Source organism: Diadema antillarum, unplaced genomic scaffold (genome assembly GCF_040938485.1).
Source record: "Diadema antillarum isolate AM-2024a unplaced genomic scaffold, OU_Dant_1.0 seq00001755_RagTag, whole genome shotgun sequence".
Lineage (NCBI taxonomy): Eukaryota > Metazoa > Echinodermata > Echinoidea > Diadematoida > Diadematidae > Diadema > Diadema antillarum.
The window spans coordinates 168595-187255 of record NW_027272437.1 but is presented as its reverse complement, the minus strand read 5'-3'; the positions used below and the strand labels follow the sequence as shown (position 1 = coordinate 187255).

The 18661-nt window shown below is 38.1% G+C and overlaps 1 protein-coding gene across 1 annotated transcript in view; it reads left to right on the top strand.

Moving 5' to 3' along the window:
- LOC139712084 (uncharacterized) overlaps positions 1-18661 on the top strand; it is a 125014-nt gene that overhangs the window by 6700 nt on the left and 99653 nt on the right. The gene's annotated exons all lie outside the window — the stretch shown is intronic.

Genomic DNA, 18661 nt, shown 5'->3' with positions numbered 1-18661 from the left:
TTATTGCCTGACAATCATGAAATACTTGGGACTTGTCATTATTTTGATACCTGGCCATGGACACACATGCAGGTTGAGACAGCGTAAGAGCATTCATTGCATTTTGAATGAGAGGCCTGATGTCATGCTGTATTGTGATGTGATTACAGCAGCAACTTCCGTTGTTGTGCATTGGCAAACTGATGTCGCTATGTTATAAAACAAATAATGCACATTGCACAATCAAGCATTTTTTTTAAAAAGTCATCAGCCCTCAGGTAGTTGTTGTTGTTTCTATGGATTGTTTGTAAAAACATATTGGGCATCACCTTTTCCGTGTTACAAATAGATGGGTAATTCTGACTAATGGTCTCATTGATGTGCCTTACGTGTACACTAAATCCTGTGGGGAACATGGCCTTGGTCAGCTTACCTGCCTCCAGATGACTACATGAGCTAATTTTAGTGTGTATGATAAGGCACCATTGACCCCTTACTAAACAGCAGCACCTGTTCATTCAGTTCCTTGAAAACTATCAAACAGAAGTGAAAATAGCAGTTTCATGTCAATGTGTATAATGTATTATTCAAGTAAGTGCAAAATCAAGATTTCCTTGGCAAGAATGGCCTGTAAAATGTTTAGCTTGCTGTGATAAACTCAATTCTTCATTGGGTTTGAAATGCAACATGAACATAAGCCTATTCTCAATACTTGCTGATGAAATAGAAGCTGGGTTAATGTATAGTAAGGACACAATTTCTTGTTTTCAAAAGAGCGCCACCTAGTGATGAGACATTGTTAAACTGTCAAATAGATACGAGTCAAAGTGACAGGAAATGTTTTGGAATGCCTCTTGAGACACTATAAACAGATTCCTTAGGTTTTATTTCCAGTTAAATTGTAGGTCAATGTGTGCTTTTGTTTTATTCTTTATTTATTCCTTTTTTGGGGCAAGGGAGGGGGTTGTTTTGTATTTTATCTTCATACTGGTACTGTACTTGTGGATACACTATACGTTTTGCGAGTCTAACATTTCTGTGTATGTTTTGTGAGTATAATATTCTGCGACTTGTCCGGTAACACAATTTTGTAAGTGTTTGAATTTGAGACCAAGAGCCAAGGTAGCAGAATAAGAACTAAGTATAATCCTTCCTCTAGCGTAAAGTTTGGTGATCTCCCACCTTGGAGAATACATAATATACTATACATGATGTATTTGTATCACAGGAGGCTGTATATTTGTGATTATCAGGAGACTCATAACTTAATTTGCAAAAATTGAAACACTGCAAGATATATCTCAAAATATGTTGATCTTTTGGAAAAAAAAAAAAAAGCTATGTCTACCGCTAGCAGTATGTACATAACTTTCTGTTAACACTTCCCTTCTATGTCTTCAAGCAAAACATCAAACACTCGAACACTGTACAAAATATCAAACAATCTGAAACTCCCGTGTTGTGCAAGTATTTTCTGGCATGATTTACAAGTAAAATGTAGATGATACCCCAAGCTTAATTACAAATAACCCCTAGAGAGACTAGTTGTGTAAATGCATGTTCAGCACTCAAGCGATCAAAATATGGCGCTGTGAAATATTATACAAACATGCAAAGGCGTTTGACCCGCAAGGACTTTCACTCAGGTTATTGTTACATAACTGGTCCCCAGGGGAATTAGGAGGGGGATTAAACGTGATTCAAAACCACCAATATTATTGGCTAAACCATAATAGGGTATCAGACAAGGGGAAAGAGTGCGTTTTGAAAGCATTTCTGGTCGTGAGGCACTGTGTGTCTGCTATTCGTACAAATTGAAAACAAGGGGAGTTTGGGGCACTGAACTGGTGAAGTCATTCCCCACAAGTACTTTGAATGCTGGATTACCGTGGGGATTAATCATGTAGTCTAGGAAATTCAGACTCCAGGGCCCTGTTGCATAAAACCTTTACCGCTGGACTTACCGCTCCTTTCTAGCAGTAAGTCTTCAAATTAGCGGTAAATTTTATAATCCTTGATGCTGATTGGCTGTGACGCCTAATTTTGACGGTAGTTACCATTGAAATTCAATGGTAAGTTTTATGCAACGGGCCATTGGAGGCTAAATGTCTTAATGTATACAGTAAAAATGGTAGATTTTGCCTGAGTTATTTTTCACACTTCACTAGTTAAGATGAATTTAAAATGGTTTTAATTCTGCAGAAGTAAAATGTAAAGTAGTATTATATAGAATGAGCAAAAAGTTTGTGTACTTTAATTTTCACTCTAATCTCATGTTGCACAAAATATGAGAAAATTTCCACTTTTACAGTATTCTAAGAAGAAAACTAGGAAGAAAATGAAAGAAAGTAATAAAATGAGAACAATAACACACTATTCTTGCGACATAGGAAGATCTGAAATGTGCTCTGCAGTAGTCTTCTTAGAATGCTCAGCAGTATTAGAATGTGTAGTGTCACTATTGTCACATTGTATTGATCTTTACCCTCAAATAGAACAAAACAGGGAGATGAAAGTTTGAGTAGAAATATAACTGTATCTTGACATTGAACAGGTACTTCTGACACCTCTGTGTTCTGTACCTATGCAGTGTGATGATTGAACATGTAGCCAGTTCATCGCTTGTGACTGCTGTGACAATTAAGATCTGCATGGAGACTACATTGTATGTAATTAGTCATTGTACTAGAATGACCACAAGAAGACTGAGAGAGGAGACTAGTTAGATTTTAGAAATTATTCGTCAAGGCTTGTCAAATGTCAAAAGCACTTTTCGACAGATTCTTTTCATTGAATCCAGGAACCCATGTTTGTTTGGTTAATTTTGTTGAAGTGTGTGTGTGTGTGTGTTTTAGTTTGTTTGGTTGTTTTTTTTTTCAAAACAAAATTGTAAAAAGTGTGGAACACTTGCTGGCAATACATCAAGTTGTACAACTCTCTGGAATTTGCTGAAAATTAGTATGTTACTTGGAGTGAACTCTGGTTTTTTTTTTCTCTCTCTCTTAACAGGATACACCATCAATATTGCATTGCCGAGATAAGCATTAATTCCAGAGGGGAGAATTCTTTTCATGGAATATAGGACACCATATTTGTTCAATTTGTAGAAATGAATTTTCTTTTTAAGAAAAGCAACAAAAAACGGAGTAGTGTGGAACGCTTATTATCAACTGGGCAAGTCTTCTATCTCTGCGGAATTTTGCTAAAAATTAGTTTGATATAAACTGGAGGGAAGTCTGCCCCCCCCCCCCCCCCAATGACAGGATGCATAATCCATAGTGCATTGTGAAGATAAAACATTGATTTCTGGAGGTAGGGGCCAGACACATCTGTTATCAATATATTGCCAGGACTTGGGTTTATTCTTTGTTTTTCTCCTGAAGTGCAGAACTGTGACGAAAGCATGTTCCCTTCGCCATCCAAACATATTGTGGAGCGGTTTCTGCGTAAATAATTCTGGCAGCCTTTATTGCTTTTTTTTTTATGGGGGGGGGGGGCTGGAGGGGGGATTTGAAGAGCATCTTGATGAATTGACATCTGACAGTAGTGCGTGGTGGTGGCCGTGGCAAAGATTTTCTGTAGGGAGAACCTTCATGGCTGCCATTGTATTCAGATCCCTGGAACTTTGAGGCTTTCCAAGGCAGGGAAAAGAGAGGGAGAGTGAGAGATATGAGAGAGAGAGAAGAGAGAAAATATAAAACACAATGCGTACGAAATCTGATATCCACCATGGGCATAGACTCTTGGCATTGTAGGAAAGATGGAACCTGATATTACTTTTTTACAATAAAAGTGAAAATATGATAAAATCAAAATCCTAATATTGCACTCATTGCAGATATTTTTACTGATATTAAAAGTAACTAATTCCAAATGAATTTTGGAAACTTCAGCATGTTTAAACTGTCTGGTGTAGAGCTCCATATTAGGAAAACATTCTGTGTGCTATGTCTGCCATGTTGATATATAATGTAATATAATGTAGGGAAACTGAAAATTGATAAAACAGTTCTGTTGGTTTTTTTTTTTTCTTGCTGATCCTGTTATGAAAACATGTTTTTACTACTTAATATATTGAAGTCAACATTGTCTGACTCATTAAAAAGAAAAGATAGAAAATATTAGTTAGTAGATAGTGTACTTTCAGTTTATGTATTCAAATCTGATCTATGATTAAACCCCTGACATCCGTCAACCCAACTTAAAGGAAAGTCAGAGTCCCTTTATAGTGTGACGTAAGGAAAATCATGGAGTCTAACAGTTGCTGTTCAAGAGTGTATCTTACAATGTATATTTATAGTACACTTACTTTAGCATCTCGTGTTTGCAGAATTTCCAGCCTTGTAATGTGGCTTGGAGAAATCACTTCAGAAGGGTGGAAACAGGCGATGAATCATGCAGTCAACTTCGTAACAAATCACATGGATGTCATCCTGTGTTTATTAAACAAATGACCTTTGACCCTCCCTTGTCTGCCTATGTCTTGCAGTCTGTTTTCTCATCGGGGTTTTGTTCTTTTCTTTCTCTCTATTTTTTGCTCCTGTCAAGCTGTTTCCTTCTGTTTCATCTTTGTTTCTGAGGTCACAGAATGGAGGTCAGTCAGTGATTGGTTGCTATGGAGATTGTTGCAAAATACACAATGACATCATCACAAAGATGTACTGGGGTTGAATATTTTTTGTCTCGCAGTGCTCCCTAAGGAATTACTAAGTAGTGGCTCCTCCAAGCCAGATCCTTTTTAGTAAGAGTTCAATTCATGTGTAGACATACAGTAAACTACAATGCCACGTGACAAGTCATATTTTCAATAGATGTTTTGTTTTTTTTTGTATTCCCTGTCAATAAAAACTCTATCTTATTTAACTTACCACAAACTCAGCTCTCCATGCTACAGAGGCTTAAAAATGCGGCAGCACGCATCATTACACTATCCAAGAAGCACACTCACATCTCCCCTATTTTGAGATCACTTCATTGGTAACAAGTCAAAGATCACATTATTTTTAAGATTTTACTTACTGACTTTCCATTGCATTCAGGGCGCTGCTCCTCAGTATAATGTCATTGACTTACTCCGTAATTACATCCCTGCTAGATCTCTACGCTCATCCAACTCCGGTTCTCTTATAATTCCAAGATTCACTACAATATGGGGTACACGTGCCTTTGGCCATGCTGCTCCCACCTTATGGAATAACTTACCTTCAGCCATAAAAAATTGTTCTTCATCAGACTCCTTTAAAAGCAGTCTAAAAAAACTCACCTGTTTATGGCCTCCATTTGATTACTCATCACATGTATTTTGAAACTGGTATGTTCTTTATCTCCTTCACTTTCTCTTCCTTCTGGGCCTAGAGCACTCTGCAGAGTGGATTTGGCGCTATATAAATCATATCAATTATTATTATTATTAATACCACAATGCAATCATCCAATATGCCAATGATAATCTGTTTGCATAATATATGTTATGCTTATAAAAAAAAAAAGAAACCAGACCCATCAACAAATGTAAACACTGATATGAATGTAAGGTGATTTGTTGTGTGTCTGTTACTTTCCTGGATGTTGTTGATGATGTAATTTCCATCTGAAGTCTTTAGTAGCAGTGCACCCAGATCTTCGTCATACCAGTATTTCCTGTTTTTAGTGAATTCAAATAGATGAAATTGTTTCCTTTCACGAAATTATACTGGAGCTGTTTTGATTTATAGCTGTTTAAATGGGAGTGAGGGTAGGTGTCAGTTACTGTAAAATTCATTAACACAGAGAAAGAAATAATGACCATTGTCTTGTATGTTTGTAAGATAGGTAAATAAGTTGATATTTACGAAGGGATGACAAAATTTTGTTGCCAATTTGCCTACCTGATTGTGGCTGTTATGAATTTTGTGTTGAAAAGAATCTAAACTCTGAACCTCAATGATCTCTTGCTCTTGTGTTTACTCAGTTCTACTTATTGCGAGAGTGAATGTGAATATGATCTGGACAATGCCTTTAATTGAAAGTGGCAGAAATGACAGTAAACAATCTTAACAAAAATGCATCTTATGTAAGAGATGACAATATGAATCATGAGAGCTGATTGATGTAGGTCATGAGCCCCAATCTCTATGGGCTGAATGTGCTGGTTTGCTGCTTGATTTCCTCCCTTTTTCCTCCAGGAAGCCCTGAAGGGGGGGGGGGGGGGGGGGGGGAGGGTTCTGGTGGTAGTGTGGGCCTAAGGTTGCAGGAGAACCAATTTTCTGTTTTAATGACCATTTCCCTGTACTGGAAGTATCACTTGTTATCTGTTTGCCTGGTGTGGTAATAAAAATGCCACAACAACAATATTAACAACAACAACAACAACAACAACAACAATATTCTTAGTAATGATAAAAAGGACAATGCGTTTATCTTGTAGTTAGGGGTTTCCAGAAATAAGTGAACATGAGATGTTAGCACATTCTTGGCACCATTTACATTCTACCTTGTGCCTACGTGCACGTTCTGGTGCACTTAGGCACGAGAACCAATGCACAGTGAGCTTGTATGGTGTCAGCCAGATATCAGCCATTTCCCATTATTTGCAAGCTTTGAAATTCAAGAATCAGGCACCCCACCCCCTCCAGAATATGTTGCCACGTCCTCATATTTTGTTTTGTTTTTACCATTTTTTTCCTGAGTTACAAGTATACAGTCCATCCAGTCCTGCTGGTCCATTTAAATGCTCATGATTTTTTTTTTCTGATATTTGTTAACTTGCAAGTAAAACACCTTGTAGCATGCCTAGTTATTTCAGGCAGCTTGTTATCTCTTGATATTTTATACAGTTTTACCTTTATTTCATCCTTTCTCTACCTTCATAGAAAAATAAATCAGCTAGAAAATGACCAATGCTTGGAGTTGGTCAGCATTCCTCACTTGTCTTCTTCTGACCAATACAAAGCCTTGATTTTCACTATGTGTTAGATTTTGGATTTTGAATTCAGATTTAACATTTTTTTTGGTTTAATTTTGTCTGTGAGCTCCATCTTTCCCTTTATTTTTCTGCCTTTTTTTTTGAGAGGAAAAAATTATGAGAAAATGGTTGGAAAAAAGTGAACTTAAGATTGTACCATGAAATGTTTGTTCGTTGAACTTGTTTCAGTGCAAATGTTGATTACAGAGTACGATACGACAACACAGGATCTCTCTGTCCTCACATTGGCAACACTTTAAATGCCGAGGTCTGTTGAGAGTGTTTCCGTTCCAGGCCGATGCTAGGTACTGATAGGGGCTCCAAGCCGCATACCCACTAATCCCAGCAATCATACTCTAAGAAGGCACAGTCAGAAACAGGATATTTTTAAATTGACACTCCCTAGAATTTTATTACCATTGAAAAAAATGAATACATTCAGCTTGACATGTACATTGTAGCCTACAGACATGAACAGCTTATTATGTACAGTATGCGTACTGCCATGTGTACACTAATGCGTAGAGTGAAGTGGATATGAATGAATGTAACATGACATAGACAATACAGATATGACATGGTATGTGTAGCTGTTTTCTTTTGACATTGGACATCACTACTTTTGAAGGAAAATTCCACTGATCATTCAAACTGTGGACTAGATAATGCATTTTGTAATGTGCTGGGCCCTATTTCATAAAAAAAAGTTGATATGAGAGCAACTCTTGCTGGAATGGCAATTGTCATAGTAATGACAAGAATCCAGCTTCCTGATTGGCTGTTGCTAAGGGAAGTTGCCATTCCAGCAAGAGTTGCTATCCTAACATCTGTTATGAAATGGGGCCCTGGTCTTTCCTTTTAAATTGTAGAGTTAAAGGGGATGGCTAGTAACTGATCAGTGGGAATCAGTGGGAATGCTGAGGGATGATTGTTCCAATCCTTGTGGGATTCATTTAAGAGTACATTATATATCTATTCTTGTGTGAAAATTATTTGCTTCAGAATGGTCTCATATTCAAGTAATGTGCAGTTTAATGCTTCCAGGTAAGCGTCCCTGGTCAGTGACGGGGCATTAATCTGCACATTACTTGAATATGAGACCGTTCTGAAGCACATAATTTTCACACAACAGTAGATATATAATGTACTCTTAAATGAATCCCACAAGGATTGGAACAATCATCCCTCAGCATTCCCACTGATTCCCACTGATCGGTTACTAGCCATCCCCTTTAAGGTCGAAATTGCTTTCAAGATACACTTGGAGGAAGTCCCCTTGGCATCATTAATGCTTCACCTGTTTTTCTTCTTCAGCTCTTCTTTTCTTTTCTTCCCGTATCTTTGTGCTGCTATAATGGGGAGGGGAGGGGGGGCAGGTGGAATTGTCTTATGGTACAATCAGACAAAGTGATATGTTTATGCTGCTTTCGCTATTATTTATAGTAGGAATATAGATTGACATGGCTCCACCCTGCATTACAATACACATGTATGGCCCCAACTTTCATCCTGTAGCCAAAATATTAATGTTTTCCATCCTCGGAGTGTCTTGCTCCTCACCATAGGTTGGCAGCACTTTGAAATTCGTAAGTACATATGAAGAATTTCATTGCAAAATGGGCTTAGCCCCATTTTTAAACATTTTAAGTAAGTCATCATCAGATAGAAGAAGAAGAAGAAGAAGAAGAAGAAGAAGAAGAACAACAACAACAACAACAAAAGAAAAACCTTTTCAGTGATGCCTCACTTGTAACATAACAAGCCAAGGAATATTTTTGAGGTTATGATTAAACATATCCCATATTTTCACATTTACTGCCAGCTTTAATCACATATGTCTCAACTTAACAAGAATGAAGGTTGCTCGTTTTGCATTAAAACTCTTCACACAGTAACTGAGCAAGACAAGTGTATGGAAAACTTTATGTTGAAGTTGATTATAGAGAAATATTGTTTTATCTCACTATAAATATTTTTTGATTCCAGACTAACCAATAAGCTGAATGTTCTCATACAAAAGTACAGTGTAGTTAGTGCAATTACATCTTATCAACAGATTTTGAAAGTATACTATTACAACACATATATAGTGGTATGAATGACTGTATTTCACATTGATATTATGTGATTGAATATCACCTAGTGAAAAACATGATTGTGAAATAAATCATAGAGTAATGGAACATAATTATCCACCAAACCATCTCATCAAATTAAGCTTGGGTTAGCTCTGAAAGGATTAATGCTTACTCCCAAGAAGTTTCCGTCCAGAGGCAAGCTGTAGGGGGCTCACGCATTGTGAGAAGTTCATGCCAAATTATCTTGAAACCAGTTCAAGAAAAACAGATAGGTGGAGAATGAGGAGAGAGAAGGGGAGGAAGAGATAAAGTGAGAGAGAAATATATACAGACAGATGCACAGAGAAGGAGAGAGAAAGAGATAATATATAGAGATTGAAGAGCTAGCAAGAAACAGACAGATAGCCAAAGAGATAGAAGGAGAGAGAAATATATACAGACAGATGCACAGAGAGGGAGAGAGAAAGAGATAATATAAAGAGATTGAAGAGAAAGCAAGAAACAGACAGATAGCCAAAGAGATAGAAGGAGAGAGAAATATATACAGCATGAAAGAGAGAGAGAGAGAGAGAGGGGCGAGATTAGAGAGAGATATTAATATATGTGAAACAGTTGTTCTGTTCAAGGCAGATTCTGCAAGTCATACTCATGTGTAGGATTTACTATATACTGCCCTCCATCCCCCCCCCCCCCCCCGTTCATTAGCACCCTCATTGTGACTGTCACAACCTCGTGACGAGGATAGAGATATGAGAAGAAAGAAAGCCGTAAGTGTATGAAGAGGCGGTGAATCACCAAGGCTATGATTTACAGTATAATGCGTATAATTTGCAAACAGTCGACGTTGGCGTTTATTCCTGGATAAATGAGTAAAGCGGGGATGTTATAATCTACATTCATCATCTTTGCCGTGCAAATTGTTCAAGTCTTTCATCCAAGCTGGCACAATGCAGTTCCAACTTGAGCAAAATTGTCTGGAACAGTGATTTCTGAAACTTGAAGGAGAATGAAGGAGAACCCAAATATATACATAGTATGTAGCATGAGGGAATGCAGCAGTCTAAGGAAAAAACATCAACAAAGTTCAAGGAAAATCAGACAATCTGTTTGAGACTTATGAACTTTTAAAGTTTCTGTGCTGCCATCACTGGGTGAGAAGACAACAACATTATGTGATATAATGCATGGACAAACGATATACAGAAAAAATATACCGAAAGAAAATTCATTATATTTTCACTTTTCTAGCATAATGAAAGAGCACTTGAATTGTGTTTTACCTCTTTCAGAAAGCAGGGAGAATAAAATTACCCATAACTGATACTGAATATGTTAGGAATAAATCTTGGGAATGTGTAATTTTCATCAAAATGGAAACTTCGTGGAATTCTCTTAGTATTTTCTTTAAGTCATTTCCATGCATAATGTAGTCTTCTCATCCAGCAATTGTAACACCAAAGTTTTGAAAATTCATAACTCTTCAACAGATTGTCTGATTTTCCCTCAAACTTTGCTGGTGTGTTCAACTAATATTGCTGCATTCACTCAATTGGGTTTCAATACACTGTAATGCTGTCATCACCGTTGGCAACCTCCTTGTGCATAATGTCAGTGGCGTTATGTAGGATGGGGACCCTGAGGGGGTTAAATCCTTCTTTTGAAGTACTAGTTCAGAACTGTAGGAGCCTCAGAGCAGGGCTATATTCAGTGGTAATCCTTCCATGACTCAAACATGGTGTGCCTCTCATCAAGGGTTGTTGTTGTTGTCGTTGTTGGGTGTTTTTTTTTTTTTTGGGGGGGGGTGGGGGGTTCATGACTGCACACCTGACAAAAGCTGGTTCACTTTAACACTGGCTTAGCTGGCAATCACCGCACCCCCAAGATTGTCTTTGGAATATTTAGTTTTGTTGGAATTTAAAATGGCACGTTGTTCCTACTTTCTTTAAGACCAGCAACATTATGAAATTAGCTTTGCTCATTTTGCTGATTCAAATGAGCTGAGAGGGAGTGATTAATGCACCACTTGGTGTGAACTTATTAATGAAAACAGATAATTTGGTGCGAATCGAAGTGGAGGAGATTGTCAAGAGCCATTTGATCAGTGTCTGGATTAAGCATCTATTTCTAGCCGGATCACTCCGCCCCCTTGTTATCACTGAAAAGACCTGACCCTTCAGGGGTACAAATGGGGGAATGCACGATATGAAATCAGCTATCAAAAGTCCTGTCACTTCCCCTCTTTATGCAAGCTCCAATGAGGCCCTTTTCTCCTTCTTCCTTCTCAAAAAAAGGGGGGGGGGAAAGGGAGTACTTGGGATAATTGTAAGTAATGAAATTGCAATTACTCAGATGGCCTACATAACTTGGAAGGTGGACTGTTGTGGAGGAGCCAGCCAATATGTTGGTGTGCCCATCAGTATCAACAAACAAACAAACTAATCAGTAGTTAATTTCATTATAAGTGGGAAGGCATTCAAGGATAGAGTGCATTCATGGAAGAAGGCAAATTTAAATAGAAACATTCAATCTTTCTGAAAATACTTTACTAGTGACCAGGGGATATGGCATTGGACGGCAGCTGGCGTTCTTGGCAAAATACAGTTCAGTACAAAATATATTCCTATGATATGCTTCAGTTTACAAACTGACACACTCATGATCAGGCTATATTGTATCATTAGATGTGGTTTAGACACAGAATGCTCAAGGATAGTATGTTTGTGAAGCATATTGACAAGATGAATTGATTTTAGAAATGAATTTCAATCATAACGAAATCAGTTAAGTGATGAGCTCCTTGGGAAGGGCTAAAAGCTCCCTTGCCCTATTCGTTCATGATTTCATACATGTGATTTTGAAAAATCACAAGTAATATTAAATAGATGAAAAACATTTGTTGAAATTGACAGTTTTATTGAAGATAATATATTTCATATCTGATTAGTTATCCTATCTTCAATTTTAACGCAGACAAGAATAATTAGGGATATGAAATTGATATATCTGCCACCTATCCCCCCCCCAAAAAAAAATATATATATATCCAAACAAACAAACAGTGTACACATGAACACATACAATCTTGTATTGCATCAACTTAAATGTAAGGAGCTTTGTGGTTTTCTCAGAGAAAAAAACAACAGCTGTCATCCTCACAGTTGAAAAGTTGTTGCCCAGGCCAGGAACAACCATGGTATCTGATGATAATTTTTTTTTTTTTTTTTTTTGGGGGGGGGGGGGGGCTGCAAGTCCTGCAAAGTATTGGAACAGGCCTTAACTGTTGGCATGATGAAACAAGTGCATGTCATAACAATGACAAACCAAGAAGTTAGAATGAATTGGTGTGGAGACAAATCAAAACCCACCTTTTTAATAATTAGGCCTATTTAAAACAATCCTTACACCAACTGTTCCGTGTAGAATACAGGGGGTGCTGGAGGTAAAAATGGCAGTTTTTCCAGTCCTAATAAAAACCCACAGGCAAATGCTTTCTTTCTAAATGCCAAAATTTCAATTATGGTAGTGGAAAAATGAGAATATATCCAAGTGATCACATTTCCTATCAGAGAGAGAGAGAGGGGGGGGGGGGGGAAGGGGGAGAAAAGTTGAATCTAAAGTGAGCATAATCAAATATCATTTTTGAGACTTTCTCTAATCTATGATCTAATCTGATGTACGCTGTATGTGGCATGTCTCGCTACAACGATTTAGCATTTACACAAGTTGATATGAATTGCATGTTAACCCGTTGAGGACGAGTCCCGAGAATATTCGGGCAAGTGTCTATGGGAAATGTGTGTTGTAGTAAAATCAAACCATCCTCAATGGGTAAAACAACAGTGAGGGCAACAACAATGTAAATGTGCAAAACTGAGGGCAGAGATCCTATGATGTCTGGTCTGTGGCTAAGGATCCTACATTGAAAGCTTGATCCAGGGATGATGAACTGTCACTCTCACACAGGATTGGAAAGGATATGAGTTTAAACGCATGATTTATGCCTCATTAGAAGGTAAAGAGTGCCCTTGTGTGGCATGGGGGGGGGGGGTGGCTAATTAGGCGGGTCCAAACGACCAAAATTTGCAAAAGAGGTAAAGATGTGCGTGTGCCAATTTGAAATTGAGTGTGTCTATTTTTGTCTTGGGATCAATTCACCTTGTTGGATTGATGTCCGATTGGTGAATTGCAAATAATTCGTAGACTGATGAATCGAGTGATTAGCTTTTTATGGAATCTAGTTAAGAGCCATAATTTCCAGTGAGACACTGATAGAAATTCTTTTACGGTCATTATAGAGCATTTAAAGCTGCATACTGCATTCTTCTTGAAGAAGTGAAATCTGCGGATCTAAATGGGTCGTTATGTCACTACAACCTGTCTCTTTGCAGCATCCTTGCTTGATTTATTTCTCTTTCTATTTATTTCTCTTTCTATTTATTTCTGTTAATCATGTCTGTCAATAATACCGGCCCAGATGCATAGGATGCCTGCATTGTAGCTAATGAAATTCCCCAAGTGCTTCAGAGAAATGCAACAGATGAATAGATTATGTGCATTGGTCTTGATCCTGTTAGTCATTTTACTTAAATACATTGAGAATTAATCACTCTGATTTACTTTTATTCATTGCACTTGAAAGAAAACCAAAAAATATTACTGGTGCAAGTGTACCTGTATGAAAAAAAAAAATTGTATCAGTCCAGCGTCTCAATCTACTGGCATTGAGCCGGGGAACCAGTGGGATTTTCCCTGCCTGCCTTTTCTGTGACGTGGAATTTTCAGTGTTAGAAATGGGTTAGATGCCTATCTCCCCCTCGCGGAGGAAACTGTGTGTTCTGGAGATCGAATGTGCGAGTTATCCGGCTATTACCTTAATCTCGGCAGCGTTGCGGGCAGTGCCGATCGTGATGTTCCTCGTGGAAACGGACCGTGATGTTTGATCATCTGCCGGGGTTTGGCTTTTTTGCCCCCATATCAGTTCTCAGCGGAGGATGCCATTGATTAAACCAGAGTTGAAACTGTTAAGAGTAAACCCTTGGTGACTTTCCAATTTGTAAGAAAGTTAACCCCTCCTCTCCCCTCCCCTTCCACCCACCCATGCCCCCTTTCCAATCTGCTCTGTACCCCTTCACTTTTTGCAGTTAACTTTTTGACCTCTTGCTGTCTGTACTACTGTTCACCCCTTTTCATCACATCTTAATCTTATTTATCTACCCCAACAAGTACCCCTTTTTGTAGACCACAAACCCCTTTCCATTAACCCATATTCCCTTTTTATCAACCCATCTATACATCCTTTTTTAATCACCCCTTCACCTGTGTAAACCTACATGTATTGTATAATATTAATGTTCCAGCCACTTTCTACAGTCATTCCCCCTTCTCACTTACCCATTTGAATCCACCTGCTACTCCATCTTTTTCCATTTAACCCATTTTCCACCAAGACTCTTAACTCCTCATTCACTTTGTACTTGACTCATAGGGCTCCCATCATCAATGGGTTAACTCATAATCCTTGTTATCTTCTCCTTAAATACTCCATTTTCTGTGACCTGTATCCTTTTCCATTTAGATACATTTTGTATCTATATGGAATTTTTCATTTCATATCAAATGACCTGTATTACCCCCTTACCAGCCATTTCACTGCTTGCCCCCTTTTTGACCACCTCCCCCTTTACCTCTTGTGTGCAACTCCGTTCCCTTTTACCCTTACCCTTTTATCCTTTTCCATATACCCTTTCCCCTCTTCTCCATTATTTCTCTTCACCTGTCCCCCACCACTTTTCTGTTCCATCCCATTTTATCTAGCTTTCACTCCATTACCCCTCCCCCATTTGGAATTTGATGTGTCAATCAATCATGTGTAGTCTTCTCGATTTTTTTTCCCACACTCAACTCTCTTTCCCTCTCATGTTTGACCAATTTCATACCCCTTACCCCTTTCTAACTTCCACTTTTACCCCCTTCCATCCTTACCATATATCCATCAAGTTTTCTTTAGCCGTGGCCGCACTGGCAAAAGATCAAGAAGTTGAAGATCACGATCTTTAAGTCTTGCCAGTGTGACCACAAACTCCCCGCAAAACTTTTTGAGAAACTTCTCAGGAAACTTTCCACTCAAACAAGGGATATTTCCCAGAACCCCACCAATCTTCTTCATATTTGGGCATGTGAATGCTAGAAACTGAAACTACACAAAGTTTGTCACGTGACCAGTTCACCACCTGTTTGCGGCCAGTGCCTGCAAAGCGCACGATCATTGTGGTGTACAGGTGTGCGTTGTTATGTCACAATCACTAGCTGTCAGACGGTGCACTCTTTCTTCTTTCTTGCACATGCGCACCAAAGACCAAAACTTAGAGCACCTATTTAAAGATGGAGAAGTTTGGCTACCAGTGTGGACGGACTACCAGAGATAGCAAAGACTTTGCGATCTTTTACCAGTGTGACTGCAACTTTTTTTTAGCTACCGTACCCCCAATTTGTTTCCCTCTCAAAGAGGGGAAATATTTGTTCCACAGACCCTTTGGTTCATAAATCTGATTGCCCTGAGTGATGCTGGTCATCAACGCACAAGCTGAATAGTTCAACTGCGTTTTGCACTACATATGGTGTATGTGGTCATAGTTCTTGGCTAATGTGGTATTGATGTAGTCCTAGATGAGCTCTTTTATGCTGGAACAATTGTGAAGGACTGGCTTTAACTGCAAGCATGCCATCGATTAGATATCCCATTAAAGAACCTGTCATGCTTCTGCATTTCGGTGCACGTATGACATTCTGTAGGCAGTAACTTTTTCCAATGATTATCCTCGCATATTTAATAGAGAAACACACCCCTTGTTCTAATGGATGTTATGATGTTAAGATGCTAACTCTATGAAGGGAGACCAAACGTAATATACTGTAATCTACCTGCGTACATCGTGGACGAAATTCCTAATCACTGCCTGACACAGTTTGGATAGAAAAGGTTACAGTCTGAAAATACTTGCAAGATCTGACTGCAAGGCAAATGCAAGGTTGATGAAGACCCCCCCCCCCCCCCCCATGACGGTGTAACGAAGTGGGTGTCGATGAAAGAGCAATTGCGCTCTCTTTCAGATTTTCTTGCTGTGTAATGAATCTTGGAATGCTTCGAGAGTGTAAATATCTCTTGTAGGCCCTCGTGAGGAGATGCTCCAATTACTTGACATTTTATTTTGTGCAAAATTAGTTTTCCAAATGTGTTTTTAGCAGGCATCATACCTTCACCTTTTCAAACACAGAAATATTTAACTTCCTGCGCAGATTTTTGGATGTACAGTTGTGTTTCGACCACTAATATAATTCTTTCAGATGTTTTCTTGATGAGCGTTTTTTTTTCAGTCGATCCCACCATTACACCCATGATCAAAGTAGAAGCAAGCCCCACAACAATGGCCATTCCTTGTCATTACTGACAAAATGAATGTGAAGTGATTCTGGTTACTAGGCCAGGTAAGAAAAAAATATTAGCTCTTCGCCGTAATTTTCTGGAAAAAAAAAGGGAGGGTGCAAGCACTTCCTTTTTTTTTTCCTTTCTTGACATGATGGATTTAAAAATGGCTGATCCACTGCTCAATGAGCATTAGCGTACTCCAATTTCCAGTCGTTTTTTTAAGTAAGGTGCGATATGTAGGTTGTGAATGTGTGAGGTTCAATGGCTGGAAACAATGAAAATTAGTCGAAATTTTCTTGTCTTTTTATTGTTATAAAACTTTTCAATGTGGGGACAAAAGAACAATGCTGGCGGGGACAAGAAACTAATAATATATATTTTTTTTAAACTTGGCAAGGGTGTCACTGAATACATTGGTGTACAAACATTACGATATACCCGATATGCACAAAGAAATAAAAAAACAAAATCATTGTGTGTATTTTAGTTGCTTTTTATCAATCAACTAGAATTAGACTGTACGCGCAGCGATGTTATGATTTTATTGGCATCAGATTTTGAAAGTGAAGACACATTCTTTCTCTCACAGGAAATGGCTAATCTGGATTGGAACATTCCCGTCAATTGTTGCCATGCCAACCGGAAAGAACTGCACTGTGAAATCTAGTGTTTTTGACTTAAAGGCAGTCGTCATGAAATGTAATACAAACCAGCATGCTGCAAATACATGACGTATATGTCGCGAGTGTTTGCTTTAAAAGGGACAGTATAGTATTAGTTGATGTGAGGATTCAGCTTTTAACTTTTTGCGAGATACTTAGAAACCACATTATGAAATGGTAAAGAGCAAACGATTCTAAGAGGAATTCAAAGTTTATTTGATGAAAATTGGTTTTGAAATGGCTGAGATATCCAAAATCAGTGTAAAGCAAAGTGATCCTAATAAAAAGGTACATCCCACCTTTTACTAGAATTGCTTTGTTTTTTATATCTCAGCCATTTCAAAACCAACTTTCATCAAATAAGCTTTGAATTCCTCTTAGAATACTTTATGCTCTTCCTTATTTCACAAGAGGTTTCTCATTATGTCGAAAAATTATCAAAAAGCTATGGAAACCAGAAGTCCCATCTCAGCCAAAACTGTACCATCCCTTTATAAGCATCGCTAAAAAGAAATACTTTTCAATTCTCTTTTCATTGGCATACATGTGGAGGAACATACATATAAATGCATTAAACAGAATATGCACAGTCTTATGATTACAATGCTTACCGCGGCTACAATACAAGGGGAATGTAGTTTCAAACAAATGGCATGTGGTATTCAAGGGATCATCTGAAATATTCCATTGCCTATGAAATAGAAGCTGATCCCTGATTACCTACCTATGTCACAAAACTGCATGGCACGTCACACCCAAACCACACACATTCATTCATAAATCTGTTTAGTCTGCCCTAGTCCCGGCACCCACACTCCACTGGCCATGGCTTTACGAATACCAATCATGCCAGCGTTATATCTCCATGGCTTTTAGTTGGTCTTGTGAGGTCATTGACAAAAAAAAAAACAAAAAAACAAAACAAAACAAAACAAAAGCAAAAACAAAACCAAAAAACAAAAACAAATCATCGCCAGTAATACTTATGACAAAGGCATGGAAGCTTTCTATCTTCCTAGGATAGAATCCTTTGGCTTGATATATGTTGAACTTTTCTTTTTTTTATCAAAACATTTCTGTTGTCATGGTTACTTCAGCTTAAAGTAAAAAAAAAGTCAGCAATGTCGGTTCTGTGCATAACAACATTTCATTTTCAGGAACAAGTCTTACTTAGCCTTGTGTATTAGATTTTGATGTGCAATTTTCAATTTTTTTTCTTTTATTTTTATATGTATATATTTTTTTATATTTTTTTTGAGGGGGAGGGGGAGGGGAGGAGTAGGGTGCTTGATATTAGCTGCCAAATTGTCATTTTTCTTTCTTTTATTCATATTGTGTATAAGTATTGCAAAGTTTGTTCGTTATAGACCTGTTCCATTTGGGCACTGTTTTTCAATTTTAATGTCTATTTCAGCCATACACCCTAGCTGATGGTCTCCGCTATGTCTAGCAGTAGCTTATTTATGCACTGACATAATAATGCACCTGTCTTGTTGCGTATAACCCATTGAATCATCTATTGTTCTTATTTTGGAAGCCCCCTAATTATGGCCGATGTAAGTTACAGTGCTTC